Genomic DNA, 15,448 nt, shown 5'->3' with positions numbered 1-15,448 from the left:
AAAATGAACAAGTAGTATTCTAATGAATTATTTTATTGATTTGGCTGCAAGAAATAGGAACAAGATAAATGGAAGTTTCTTATAAACTGTACTGGTGTGTGGGACCCAGGAGGGAAACTTCAGAACAGCTGGTTCCCACTAAAGCTGGAAATGGAAAGCTTCACTTAAGGCAAATTTCACATCCCTTTTTTTCCTGGGGGAATTTGTAGTCACTCTTCAGTGATAGCTCTGCTTTTTCCTGTGTATCTTCTCTTCCTTCTTTCCATAGACCAGTGTTATCTTCCTTTCTCATCATCCTGAGTGTGTCTAGTGGAGCTCTATTCATCTGTTCCCTCACATTCCATACCAGCCCTTAGCCATAGCATTACCTACCTACTTTAGTCCCTCTTTAAACTGATGCTAGCTTCAGTGTCTCAGGTCTAAATTCTCAACATCATTATTTGGCTGGCCTGGCTGATTTTTTTTGAATCATGTCTTGCAAGTCTCAGGTCACTGGCCAGCCAATGGTTATCTGGTATTGTATCAATCCATCCCTTGTCCAATAAACTATTGCCAGGGAAGTGGCATTGTGTAGGCTGATGTTTACACAGAAGGAGTTATGAGTGGGACTTGCCATGAAAGACATATTTTGTACAAGTAGGGTCAAATAGAAAATATAATCAAGCCTTTCTCTTTCCAGAATGTACTGCAATTCATCCTTTTGTTATCTTTCTGTAAGATAAAAAAAGGAACTAATACACACAACTTCTGACATGTAGGAAGTCACTTTGAAGCTATGGCAGCCTATAAATAGGTAAGTCATCTCAGAGGTCATGGGACAGACCTACTTACAGAGCAGATTAAGGTGCTTTAATTGTATAGTTTATCAAACCAATTTAAAAGGGGAAGAGATGCAAAGAGAAAGAGATCAGGTTAGTATACTTGGGCTAAGATGCAAACGAGATGCATGTACCATAGTACCTGAAATACATGATGTTATATATTTTATCTCTGTTGCATCAGCCTTCCTTACTGATCTTGTATATGCAAGGACCAGAATTGAGGTTTGAATAAAGGGCCCAATAAACAGAAGGTATCTGGGCCCAAATACATATCCTGTTTTTCATAGAGATGCAAGAACAAATACACATGGCATATCCTATAGCTCAAAAATTAGCCTGAGAGTTGTTTTGGAATTTATTTGTGTTTCTTGGCCAGAAGATACCCTGGGCCATAATAGGCCTATAGTGGGTAGCTGATTTTTTGATGACATATTTGTCACACCAGAGGTGGCATAATATACCTTATGAATTTATCTTTTCATCACTTTCTATTTATCAGGAGCTCTTTGTTTATTCTCTCATACATTCCTTTATCATATCCATCTTTAACACATCTCAAATGTTACTACCTTACTTACTATTGATACTTATGATACCATGTGACTTCTGCCTACATTTTACAAACTACTTGCTTACTTCCTTTATATTCTTAATACTTCTAAAGGGTTCCATCCATCCCATTTATTTTTCTTGTTTTCTAGAGTAGAATTGAATACTCTTGAATAATAGAGCAAACACACATTACAACATCTATGGCTCCTGCACTGAGATAAAAATGTCATCTTGGGGCGCCTGGGTGGCTTAGTCGGTTGAGTGTCCGACTTCAGCTCAGGTCATGATCTCACAGTTCGTGGGTTCGAGCCCCACGTTGGGCTTTGTGCTGACAGCTCAGAGCCTGGAGCCTGTTTAGGATTCTGTGTCTCCCTCTCTCTGTGCCCCTCCCTGACTCGTTCTCTCCCTCCCTGCCTCCGTCCCTCTCTCTCTCAAAAAGAAATAAAACATCAGAAAAATGTCATTGCATTTAACATCCCCAATGGTCCTTAGAGTTAAGTACTACTATTAAATAGGAAACCAAAATTATGTAACTTGTCCCCAAATCGCCTAGGCAGTAAGAGGTAGTGGTGGAATTCACATGATTTCTGTTCTTCATGCTGTTGACATACTCAGAGCTCCAAAAGGGTCCTAACCCATAGTGGATATGCCTCTGATATGGCCCTTGTATAATACTGGAAACATCTGCTTACAAACCTGTCTTCACATTCTACTGCAAGGTGCTGAAAGACAGACATTGGGCCTCATTCATTTCATTATCTGCAATGTCAGACACTATATTCCACACAGAATCTCTCTCTCTCTCTCTGTGTGTGTGTGTATATATATACATACATATATATATATATATATATATATATATATATATATATATATACACACACACCCTTTTCAAAACCTGCAAGCTGTGGTCTACCTTATTGTTTCATTGTTTTTTTTCCTCCTTACTTCAATTCCTTCCTCTCTTTACCCCTCTTTTCCTCCCAAGAAATCTTAACATTTATTAGATGATCTTGACGTTCTGCCAGGGATTTGTTTAAATAAGTTCTTTCCTATCTTAACTTTCCCTCTCCCCCTGCTCACTATCTTTGTTTGAAACTGTGTTTCAACTGCTCAACATTTGTAGGAGAGAGAGAGAGAGAGAGAGAGCGAGAGCGTAAGAGCGCTCTCTACGTATCATTCAGTTCAAAGGTATTATGACCTATCTCTTTAATAGTACAAGGAGTGGAAAGTAGTTTTACTTAATGAGGCAGAACATCTGAGCTACTAGTCTAGAAAAGATATCAAGGAAATTTGTTCATGTACCTTGTCAGCCTCTTGGTTTTTACTGTACAGACCTTCCTCATTCCCTGAGACATAAAAAAATATGTCATTTAAAAGGCATTAGATACATTTCTCTGATTTAACATGTTTAATGACTCTCAGATATTGTAAAAAGTTGTGGAGCCTTAACTCTTACACCCCTAGTGTTGGGAACTGTCTACATGGAGCCAGAGGGAAGCATAGAATTATGAAAATGTGGGTTAGCCACCATATAATGGAGAATAACGTTTCTCTATTTTGGATTTTTCAAAAGATAAACTGGAAAAATTAGTTTGGGAATGAAAATATTAGTAGGAGAAATTAAAGGGCATGATTTCATGCTTGATTTTGTCCAGCAAGCAGTCTGAGAATCGGAAAGGTAAATAGCGTGTTCACATTCCCACAGTGGTTTCCCAAGACTTTTTCCAACTCCTGGGCTATTCATCCATTAACTTATTCAATGAACAAATGCTTACTGAATCCCACTACATGTCAGGCACAACAGACAAGACTAAGTCCCAACCCATTCCTTAAGTTACCTAGTATATCTCAAATACCACAGTATTTCCACCCAATTAATATTACTTTCCTCTGAAGTCCCACAATTCTCTGATTGTGTCTGTTTGTAGACTATCTCCCTTATTTACTCCTGCTCTTCCACCTTTCTCCCCCATTTACTTGTTCCTCCTGCTTCTCTTTTTCCCTCCTGTCTTTCTTGGAACGTTGATTAAGTAACTTCTGTTTTTAGGCACTGTAGTAGATACTGGGAAGACAGAGGAGACTAAACATTTTTGCTTTTGAAAGGCTCCCAGCAAAATAGAGATAGTAAGTTACAATACAATATAATACAGGCTTTGTTTTAATTGTATGTCTTCTCTGTCAAGCTCACGGTACCATTTCCATCATTTTTTAAAAAGAATAAATCTTTAAAAACAGAATATGGTTCCAAGTCATCTTTATACTGCTCCTTGTATATATTGGGTGTGCAACAAATGTTTCCTGAATTAAAACGGAGAGATCACAATGCTGTGCAAATCATGTGAGACACTGGATCATGTCTTGCTATCTTTAGTTTCTTGCCATTTTCTCTTTCTGAGTTTTATTTTTTTGCCTATGCCATAATGAAAATAACCTTAATCACCCACTTATTATGTGCCATGTGCATGGTGCTGAGTGAAGTAGCACTATTATCCACATTTTATAGATGAAGAAATTGTACCATAGAGAGATAAAGAAAGCTGACCAAATCATGATGCTATGAAGTTGAAGAAGCTTGGATTTGATTCCATAATGTGAGCTCTTGTTTATGATTCTGTATAGCACAATGTGGTAGATGTAGAATAATCATTTAGAGTCAAGTAACCTTGACTATTTTATTTGAACTTCAGCAAATTAATTAATCCCTCTGAGTTTCAATTTTCTGGAAAATTAGGATAGTATTATTTATTTTGAATTAGTGCCTTGAGGATTAAGTGAAATAAATATCCAGCACAAGGCCTGGCACTGAAGAAATTCTGATTCTTCTACTTTTCTTTCTTGAGAGACTCAGTATTCTTTTTCTTCTTCTTCTTCTTCTTCTTCTTCTTCTTCTTCTTCTTCTTCTTCTTCTTCTTCTTCTTCTTCTTTCTTAGACTCGGTATTCTTGAGAACAGGATTTACTTATTTCTGTTTCCTAGGGAATCGACATTTTATACCAGGGTGAAAATGCTTTGTGACTTTTACAGGGCTTAGTGGGAAGTGGGTGATGTTGTGGTGGCAGGACTCCAGGGGCTTTGGATTTCTAAGGTCAGTAATCATATTTCAGAATTAAAGGGGGGGCCACTGTGGCCATTGTATGCATGGGTCTTTGACAGATCTTGGCATCAGAACATAGATTTATTCCTAACAGTTATGTACAATAGTTCATCAGTAATTTTTCTATGTCCTTAAAATTTTTTGAGAAGGTTGAGAGAGTAACAGATGGCTTCTACTTTAGCATCCCTTTCTCTAGTCACAGAATGGCTCCAAGGTATCTGCCCTCTTCTCTTCCTATAATAGGAAGTCAGTGTGCATATCTCTCCTTTTGGAAATTTCTTCCCCCAAGGTACTCCACTACTTATTCTGTTGCTTCAGTCTCTTCTTTGGATGCATATATATATATAATTTACTTTATATATACATATATACTTATTATATATATTTATTATATATAATAAGTATATATGTATATATATATATATATTTGACTTACAGTTTTAAATTAGTTTCAGGTATGCAGTCTAGTGATTCAACAAGTCTATACATTATTCAGTCATCACATAATTGTACTCTTAATCCCCATCACCAATTTCACCCATACCCCCATCCACCTCCCCTCTGGGAGCCACCAGTTTGTTCTCTATAATTAAGAGTTTGTTTTTTTTTTGTTTGTCTCTCTTTCTTTAGTTTGTTTGTTTTGTTTCTTAAATTCTACATGTGAGTGAAATCATATGGTATTTGTCTTTCTCTGACTTATTGCACTTAAGGTTATACCCTCTAGAACCATCTATGTTGTTGCAAATGGCAAGCTATGTTTCTTTTTTAGTGGCTGAGTAACATTCCATTGTGTATATATGCCATATGTTCTTTATCCATTCATCTATGGATGGACACTTGGGTTGCTTCCATATCTTGGCTATTGTAAATAATGCTGCAATAAACATGGGGCTGCATATATCCTTTTGAATTACTCTTTTTATTTTCTTTGGGTAAATACCCAGTAGTGAAATTACTGGATCATATGGTATTTATATTTTTAATTTTTTGAAGAACTTCCATACTGTTTTCCACAATGGCTGTACCAGCTTGCATTCCCACCAATGGGCTGTGCTCCTTGTTCTTCACATCCTTTCCAACTTTGCTTATTGAGGTTTTTATTTTAGCTATTTTCACAGGCGTGAGAGGTCTTTTCTTATTTTAGTGCTTTCCTTCCTAGTTGCCTCAGAAGGGAAACCCAAGGCCTTTCTGACTTAAAGGAGTTGCTTACTACTATAGAATGCAAATAATTTTAAGCAAGGAATTGAAGCAAAAGATCAGATGTTCAGAACCTTGGGAATTCCTTAGCATTTGGCTTCCAGACTTGAGTCCTTCCTGACATGAAAACTAGAAATCCTGCTGCTTTTATTTTATTTTATATATTTTTTATTTTTTATTTAGTTTTTAAAATTTTATTTCTTATTTTTTAAAATTTACATCCAAATTAGTTAGCATATAGTGAAACAATGATTTCAGGAGTAGATTCCTGCTGCTTTTATTTTAAATAGTGGAGATTGCCAACTACAGTCCCCACCAACCCCCGCCATTTTCCAGAGTCCACCCTTTACTGACACCAAGTTGAAAAATGGAAGGAAGATAGATAAGAATTGATGCCTAATTTCCAGAAAACAATGTGATCTAGGCCAAGGGATCAAAACTTTTTTGGTTTAATGGAATTTTTTGGTAGTGAAGCTTATAGACCAATTCTCAGAATAAGGTTTTTATATGCATACAATAAAATATACAAAATTACAGGCTAGCAATTATGCTGAAATAAAGGAATACAAATATTAGCATAACTCACACCTTTCAGTATATTCACCAATTAGCAATTTTAAAGTGCCGTGGAAAGCAATGACTCTGTATTGGTTACCAATGTGAGAATTCATAGCTTTATTGCTAGAGGTTGAATGACCACTAAGGACAGAATAGTGCTGTAGTTGGGCCAGTATCTGTAAATAGGAAGATTGTGAGTAAGTGTGATTAAGGGCAAGTGAAAATAGTACTGTAATTTCAAATTAGTGATATGTATAAGTGATATATTTGTAATAATTATAACATTATGTTAAAATATCTGTCATTTCTCCTGGTGACAATGTCATGGGCACTGCTAATATTACTGTGCTTTATTACTTACATTCATAGTTTAAGGAAATACTGAATTTCAGTCAGAAATAAGTGAAAATAGGAATGCCTGGTGGCTCAGTCGGTTAAGTGTCCAACTTCGGCTCAGGTCATGATCTCACCATTCGTGAGTTAGAGCCCTGTGTCAGGCTCTGTGCTGACAATTCAGAGCCTGGAGCCTGGTTCAGATTCTGTGTCTCCTTCTCTCTTTTGACCCTCCCCCACTTGCGCTCTATCTCTCTCTCTGAAAAATAAACATCAAAAAAATTTTTTAAAAAGAAATAAGTGAAAATAATATGCAATATACTTTTGCCTGCAAGTTTATGGACCTCAGAAGTCACTTATTGGTGGTATGTGGACCCCAGATTAAAACCCTGTTCTAGGACTTCTTATCAGCTGTCCTCTCTGCTTGTCCTCTTTAATAGGCCACTGGTACCTGCCCTGTGGATCTTCCTCACTGTCACATAGTTTTGTCTAAATATACTGGAATGTCACTAATATCAGGATAAATTAACAGTATCTGTAAGAAGAAGGAAGCTTGAACTGTCAATTTGTCTTAAGGCTGTAAAATACAGTGATAAAATTCTGCTTTGGTATCCTTGCCATTTCTTGCCTTTTTTAAAAAAGCAATTATTTAGTGGGAGAGCCAAGGGGTGGGGAAAGGAAGATAGCAATTGCATATGCAGCATAAGGACCACACAGCTCATGGTAGCTTTCCAGATGAGTATGAATATGTAGATTTTATACATATGATAATCAAAACACCTGGAGGTTCTTTTCCCAAACTCCTTATATTTCGGTGCTATTTTCAATATACATTCAGATGATCCTAATTAGGGTTTTCTCCCATATGTGTTAGAATTTCAATTATGATTGTATATGTATCAATTTATGAATAGGAAGGAATGCCATCTCACCTCATGGATCATTTGATCTTGTCAATACAGCACTGAGAGGCAGGGGGCTGTTTCACAGCCTCAATATTAGGTATACTGTGTTGTCCAAAGTTGTGTGAGCTGAGATGCCTCCACAACTTTGGGCCTCTAAATGAATGCATTTTGAATGTGTCAATTGCTGCTTTCCTCAACTGACAAAAGAGGGCATCTTCAAATTTACCACACAGGTTATTTTAGTCATTTGTATTCAGAAGAGTGTGGTGTCCTGAACAAATAGGATACCAGTCCTATTAGCATACACATATAAGTGAAACATCTGAACTCTATGCTATGGTACATCACACCAAGTCTGTACGATTAGGCCTCTGCTCCTTTTGAGGTTTTTCTTCCAGCTCTCTCTCACATGGATGGTGAGACTGAGCCACACCACACAATCTGCAGATCCCCAGACACACCAGGCCATTTCACACCTCTGTGCTCCTGTATGTGTTGTCCCCATTGGCTAGAATGCACTCATCCTGCTGTTTTCTCGTGAACTCAACATTTTGCTCAAATAGCACTTCATTCAATTAAACTCCAGAAATCTTTTCCTAAAATCTCCAGGAATAGTTAAGCACTTCCTTCTATGTGTTCTCACACTACTGTGCTTAATCTTTGTATATTGGTGCCATAATTTGTTAATTCATTTAGCACGTGTTTATTGGAGATCTCAGTCATGGACTTAGTCTCTAGACAGTGATGAACAAGACAGACGTGTCCTTGCCATCCCAGAGCTTATAGCTCTGTAAACATTTCATAACACTGTATTTTATTATTTACTAGTTTCTTGCCATCAACTCAAGTCAGGAACACAGTATTCTTTTCCTTAATTTCCTGTCAAGCCATGCCAAAATCATTTATGTTGTAGCAGACATTAGAGAGGGATTTTTTTCTCATTGCAGAAATTGAAAATACCATAAATTTCAAATCTAGACATCACCTTTTTAAAAAGTTCTTCTACCACTCCACCACTGGGAACTGACTAGATTTCTTAGGAAGTTCCAGCCTTCTGCCAGGCTGATGCCTCTCTTCCTTCTTCAAGATACAATCACATCTTAATTTTCATAATAGTTTTTGAGAGCAATTTTAATTTTCCATTCCCTTATTTGCTTCCAGGCATACTTTCCAGAACCAAAAACTAATTGAGGAACTCTGCTAAAAAAGTGTCATCTGCCCTAGGTCTTACTCTCTGGTAATACAGAAGTAGTAAAAAATAGAAAATTTTAGGTTTTATTACCTTATTCATCAAACTGGAAGGAACCATGGTAGATACGTATTTTTGTACTCCATTAATATGATTTATATACCTTATCCAAACTTTTAGAAGGCAGAATAAAGTTTGGTTTTAAATAATATTAAAGAATTCTACTATAATATAATGCTATATATTGATATAGCATTTATGGTTTTATGAAGGATTGTAACTTTTACTGAGAGCCAATAATGAAAGATTAACAGACTGTAGAAAGATGAATTTAACTTTGTTATGAGAGTCTGGGACTTACTAAAACCTGGGGTGGGTTTACTGAGTCAGAGCCTAGGTTATTTGTAATAAATATCCTTTTCTGGCAAACTTTTAAAAGACAGTCCATGTTATACTTTTTTTTTTCTTGCCATAAATCAACTACTTCATAGGTCCCTCATGTTCTTTCTGAATTTTTTTAAGTGTTCTATTTTAATTCAAGTTAGTTAGCATACAGTGCAATATTAGTTTCAGGTGTACAATATAGTGATTCAGCACTTCCATATAGCACACAATGCTCATTACAGCAAGTGCTCTCCTTAATTCCCATCGCCTATTTAACCCATTTTCCCACCCCTCCCTGCTGGTAACCATCAGATTTTTCTCTGTAATTAAGAGTCTGTTTCCTGCTTTGTCTCTCCCTCTCCCTCTCCTTCTCTCTTTTTTTCCCTTTGCTTGTTTCTTAAATTCCACATATGAGTAAAATCATCTGTTATTTGTCATTTGTTGACTGACTTACTTCGCTTAGCATAATACTCTCTAGCTCCATTCATGTTGTTGTAAATGGCAAGATTTCATTCTTTTTTATGGCTGAATATTATTCCCCTGTGTGTGTGTGTGTGTGTGTGTGTGTGTGTGTGTGTGTGTATGTGTGTGTGTGTGTGTGCGCGCGCCACTTCTTTATTTATTCATCAGTTGATGGACACTTGGGCAATTTCCATGATTTGGCTATTGTAGATAATGCTGTTATAAACACTGGGGTGCATATATCCCTTTGAATTAGTATTTTTGTATTCTTTGGGTAAATACTTAGTAGTGCAATTGCTAGATTGTAGGGTAGATCTATTTTTAGGTTTTTGAGGAAACTGGTGCAGTGGCTCTACCAGTCTGCATTCCTACCAACAGTGCAAGAGGGTTCCTTTTCCCCCAAATTCTTGCCAACACCTAATGTTTCTTGTGTTGTTGGTTTTAGCTATTTTGACAGGTGTGAGGTGATCAAATATTGTTAAAATGTCTATGCTACCCAAAGCAATCTACACATTTAATGAAATCCTTATCAAAATACCACCAGCATTTTTCAACCATCTGAAAATTTTGTGGAACTACAAATGACCCAGAATAGCCAAAGCAACCTTGAAAAAGAAAAAGCTGGAGGCATCACAATTCCGGACTTCAAAGTATATTACAGAGCTGTAGTAATCAAAACAGTAGGGTACTGGCACAAAAATAGACACATAGATCAATGGAACAAAATAGAAAACCCAGAAATAAACCCACAACTATAGGTCATTTAATCTTCAACAAAGCAGGAAAAAATATTCAATGGGAAAAAAGATAGTTTTTTCAACAAATGGTGTTGGGAGAACTAGACAACAATATGCGAAAGAATGAAACTGGACCACTTTCTTACACCATACACAAAAACAAATTCAAAATGGATTACATACATAAATGTGAGACATGAAACTATCAAAATCCTGGAGGAGAACACAGACAGTAAACTCTTTGACATCGGCCATAGCAACTTTGTAGGTTTGTGTCCTGAGGCAAGGGAAACAAAAGCAAAAAATAAACTATTGGGACTACATCAAAATAAAAATCTTCTGCACAACAAAGGAAACAATCAACAAAACTAAAAGGTAACCTATGGAATGGGAGAAGATATTGCCAAATGACATATCTAGTAAAGGGTTAGTATCTAAAATATATAAAGAACTTACAAAACCAATGTCCCCCAAATGAAAGAAAATCCAATTAAAAATGTGCAGAAGACATGAATAGACATTTTCAAAGAATACATACAGATGGCCTTCAGGGAAATGCAAATCAAAACTTCAATGAGCTATCACCTCATTCTTTCTGATTTTACCACAGAAAGTTTCTGTGGCTGCAGATGTATTGAGCCAACTTTTTACTATGTTTTCAAATTCTTACGTGTTTAAGGAAGAATTTATTTACTTATTTATCTTATTTGCAGTGGTTAATATTTTCATAATTCTTTGGATGTGGGCTTGTGTTAATTTGAATGGAATGGATATCTATGTGCTTAGCTTCATTTTCATATTGTTACTGTTATTGCCATTACTATTATTACATTTCAGAAAATTTTGATATGTGTTTATGTGTTATGTGTTCTTTTCCATAGGTCTTTTCTGATCTCTGGATCTATTTTTGTGCCAGTACCTACTGCTTAGATTACTACAGCTTTGTAGTATATCTTAAAATCTGGGGTTGTGATATCTCCAGTTTTGTTTTCCTTTTTCAAGACTTTGGCTATTTGGGGTCTTTTGTGGTTCCATTCAAATTTTAGTATATTTGTTCTAGTTCTGTGAAAAATGCTGTTGGTATTTTGATAGGGATTGTATTGCTGAATTTGTTCCCATTGACCAGTATCTCTTAATTGCCCCCATCCCTGAGTCCCTAGTAACCACTACTCTACTCTCTGTTTCCCTTTTTCAGATTTCACATATAAGTGATACCTATAGTATTTGTCTTTCTGTGTCTGACTTAACTTCACTTAGCATAACACCCTCAAGAGTTATCCATGTTGTCAAAAACAGCAGGATTTCCTACTTTTCTGTGGCTGAATAATATTCCATTATTTATATATACAGCATCTAGTGGCGCTTGGATGGCTCAGTCAGTTGAGCATCCGATTTCAGCTCTGGTCATGATCTCATGGCTTGTTAGTTCGAGCCATGTGCTACCAGCACAGAGCCTGGAGCCTGCTTCAGATTCTGTCTCTCTTTGCCCCTTCCCTGTTCACCCTCTCTCTTTCTCTCAAAAATAAATAAGCACTACATTTTTTTTTATATATACAGCATCTTTTTTATCCACTCATCTGTTGATGAACACTTAGGTTGTTTTCATATCTTAGCTATTTTGAATAATGCTACCATGAACATGGGACTGCAAAGATCTCTTTAAGATGCCGCAAAATCAAACATTTTAAAGATAGCATAGTACTTCATTAAATTTATAGTGTTCCCTTCACCATTTCCTCAGGGATGATAATTAAGTTGCTTATTTCCATTTTAAAATAAGTATAAGCAATTCTGTGATTAACTTCTACTTGGATTTGACTTGTCCATATTTTAAATTCCTAGAGATGCAATTGCTGTCAATAAAATAGTTTTTAAGCTCTTGATATCTAAAGTTTCCCAAAGGTTTAAAACGGTATACAATTTTACCAATTAAATAGAAAAATTACTGTTTTATTGCTCACCAGCCTGTGATATGTAAAATCATTAACAACACATATAATATAAAAGATGTTACCTCATTGTTGTTACAAGGTGTTAATTACTATATTGCTATAGTTGGATAGTATTATATTTTTATACATTAGTTATTAGTTGCTTTTTCTCTCATAAATTATTTAATGTGCTCTCTGATTATTTAATCTCTTATAGTTGTGGGGAAATAGGTTCTACTTACATAAATGGGTTAGAAAAAAGCTTAGGGTGGAAAGCTGCCACCACAGGGTGAAAGCGCCCGAGGTTAGCTATTGAGATATTATAATGGAATCACGAATAACTTGTTTTATCTCATGCAGGAAATTACTTTCCATCTGACACCAAGGTACCTTAATCACAAACACCACTTGCCACCCAGACCCTTTGCTTCTTAATCACATGAGTTAATGGTTACTATCTGATTGTTTTCTCCGTGTTCACGTCTCTAAGATCTTGTTTTCTTCACATTCACCATGTGTGTAAGATCTTGAAAGCTCAAAAAACAGAGATGAACCACTGTTTGGGGCTTTTCTTTCCTCCTGGACATTAGTCTCTCTTGTATTCAATTCTGTGTTCACTCTCTTGCTGGACAAGAGAGAACTCCAGACTCATAGTCTGTAACATACAGTCAGTGATATTTTACTTTATAAGACTTTTATATATAGTAAAGTTATTTCCCTGGATTATAGTTCTTAAAATTTTATTTTCTTTATAATCTTTTTAAAATTTGCCACTGACACTCAAAAAATTTTAAATCTTCATGTCATCAGATCTGTAGATCCTTTCTTCTATGATAGAAGTTAAAAGACTGGTATAGATGTTCTTGACATCAGACTCTCTATTTTGTAATTTTGGGGGTTTATGACTTATGGAGAATCAGCATACACTTTTTTTCTTTCTGCCTTCAGATAGTGTGTCTTAGTGGATACTACCTTTCAATCATATTTCAGAGCAACAGTTTCTTAGAGGAGAAACAAAATTTGAATGTTATATTAAAATGCTAAGAAGCACAATAAAAGTCCCAAATAATGACAAAGATTCAATACATAATTTAGGAGAATTTTATACAAAAAATCATTGAAAGGTGGCTGTGACTTTAAACTGTGCAGCCATATACTTTATTACTACTTTTCATAACAGCTAGGGAAACACAGCTAGGTTGTCTACTCTGGTTCCAAAACCTATAAGCTTCCTCTGTGCCTTTTTGATTTAGTGATCAGAGAACTCCATTTTATCATTGTTATAGTAACATAGATTCAATAACAAGTAAAATTCATTGAGAGCCTATGATGTGTTATGTACTCTTCTAGGTGCTAGTGATAGAAACAGATAAAAACTCTGTTACATTTGAAAGAACTACATATAATAGGGAAGGATGTGGCTACTCTTTTGGAATTCTCCCCTCTTTTTTTTTTTTTTTTAAATAAGAAAGCCTATAGAAAATACTGTGGCAAGGAGAAACTGAATTCAAATAAATATGACTGAATAAATTCTTTAATAAAGTAGGTAGAAAATCTTGATGCTGATGGAAGAAACCCAAGAAACAAAAAATCCCCAAAGATAATGTCTTTGAACAGAGAGAAACCCATGGACTCTAGAAATTCATTACTTCTTTGCAGCCTGGGAATGACTTTCACTCTTATTCTTAGAGGGGTAAAGATCATATGTAATATATTTTCTAATCAACCTTCCATATTCCAGTAAACTGAATTAAATGTGAATGTAGCTTCTTATCTCTTTTCACCTTCAATTAGTTATAAATAAAAAATTCCATCCACATGTCAGTTCAGACTTCTAACTCATATTCTCCATAAGATGTCTACATACCAGCAAGGGCTCTGATCTCAGAGTATGCTGTATAATTTGGGCTAACATTTTGAATGTCAGTGCCAGAGAAATGTGAAATAGTCTGCTAGAGAGGTCAAAGGAACTATTGTGGGCTAACCAAAGACATGGATGAGCCTGTTCTCACTGGCTGGGACACGGGCTTTCTTCTCAGCTGTATCTATTCCCTCCTAACTTTCTGTCTACCTTTTTACCAAGGAGACTGTTTTAGGGATCTTCAGGATGAATGAAAGCAAAAATTACTCAAAGCAGGTCAAGAAAAAGAGAATAACCAGAAGGATTCAGGGAAGACGTACAGAACTCAATCATGGAAACACAAAGAAGGAGTTCCCTGCCTTCTAATTTCTGCTTCTCCTTGTATACCTGTACTGTTCCCATGCTTGTTTCTTTTTTTCCTCCAGCTTTGTTGTGGTATAATTGACAAATAAAATTGTAATATATTTAAAACACACATCTTTATGATTTGATATACGTTTGCATTGTGAAAAGATTTCCCCATCAAGTTTCTGCACATCAAGGTTCACATGAATTCAAATAAACTTTCCAAATACAAATATGTGTATGTGCAACAGTTTAAATTCCACTGCCCAAGAATTTTTTGTTGGCAAGTGGTAGCTGTATTAGGTAATGTTTTCTGTATGCCTGGCCTTTGTTCTAAGTGCTTTAGAAACTTTAGTTTTATATCATAAACCTATGCTGAAGTTACTGTTATCTTCATTTTAGAGTTGAGAGGTTATGTAATTTGTCCAATGTCACACAACTAGTAATGTTACAGTAAAACTTTGGTTTGTGAGCATAATTCATTCTGGAAACATGCTTGTAATCCAAAGCACTTGTATGTCAAAGCAAATTTCCCCATAAGAAATAGCAGAAACTCAGATGATTTGTTCCACAACCCAAATATACTCACATAAAAATGATTACAGTACTGTAATATAATACAAAATAAGAAATAAAATATAAAATATAAAGCAAAATACACAAACCTGCACTTACCTTTGAAAATCTTCATGGCTGGTATGAAGAAGATGAGAGAGGAAGGTTATTGTGTAGGATGACTTTCACTATCACTAACAGAATCACTGCTATCTGTTGGCTAAATGGAATCTTTTTCTTTTTGTGCAGCTCTAACAAGGAACCTATTTAATGACACTTAATTTTGCAGTGTCAAGATTTCACAGAAATGTGACATTGCATTGTCATTAAACAGATTGATCTCTCGCACTGCTACAGCCTTATTTAGGTGGTGCTTTTCTACAAAATTTTGCACTGTTTTCCATATTTTACACATCTCCCTAATCTCATATAAGTGAGGGATTCCTCTGCCTTTTTCTCCTCCTCCTCTGTAGATGAGATACAGGCATAGACTTTTTATAAAATCTTGCAGTTTCGGCTCCT

At 35.7% G+C, this 15,448-nt stretch overlaps 1 long non-coding RNA gene across 1 annotated transcript in view; it reads left to right on the top strand.

Moving 5' to 3' along the window:
- The window catches only part of LOC128311875 (uncharacterized), a 45,941-nt gene extending 31,475 nt beyond the window's left edge, over positions 1–14,466 (top strand). Inside the window, exon 3 of the long non-coding RNA XR_008290518.1 lies at positions 14,249–14,466. This is a non-coding gene — a long non-coding RNA (uncharacterized LOC128311875). The remainder of the gene's footprint in view (positions 1–14,248) is intronic.
- Positions 14,467–15,448: the final 982 nt, after the last annotated feature.

The sequence above is a fragment of the Acinonyx jubatus genome, chromosome D1 (genome assembly GCF_027475565.1).
Source record: "Acinonyx jubatus isolate Ajub_Pintada_27869175 chromosome D1, VMU_Ajub_asm_v1.0, whole genome shotgun sequence".
Classification (NCBI taxonomy): domain Eukaryota; kingdom Metazoa; phylum Chordata; class Mammalia; order Carnivora; family Felidae; genus Acinonyx; species Acinonyx jubatus.
Note: the sequence above shows the minus strand (reverse complement) of the source record. Positions and strands in the feature narration are given on the sequence as shown.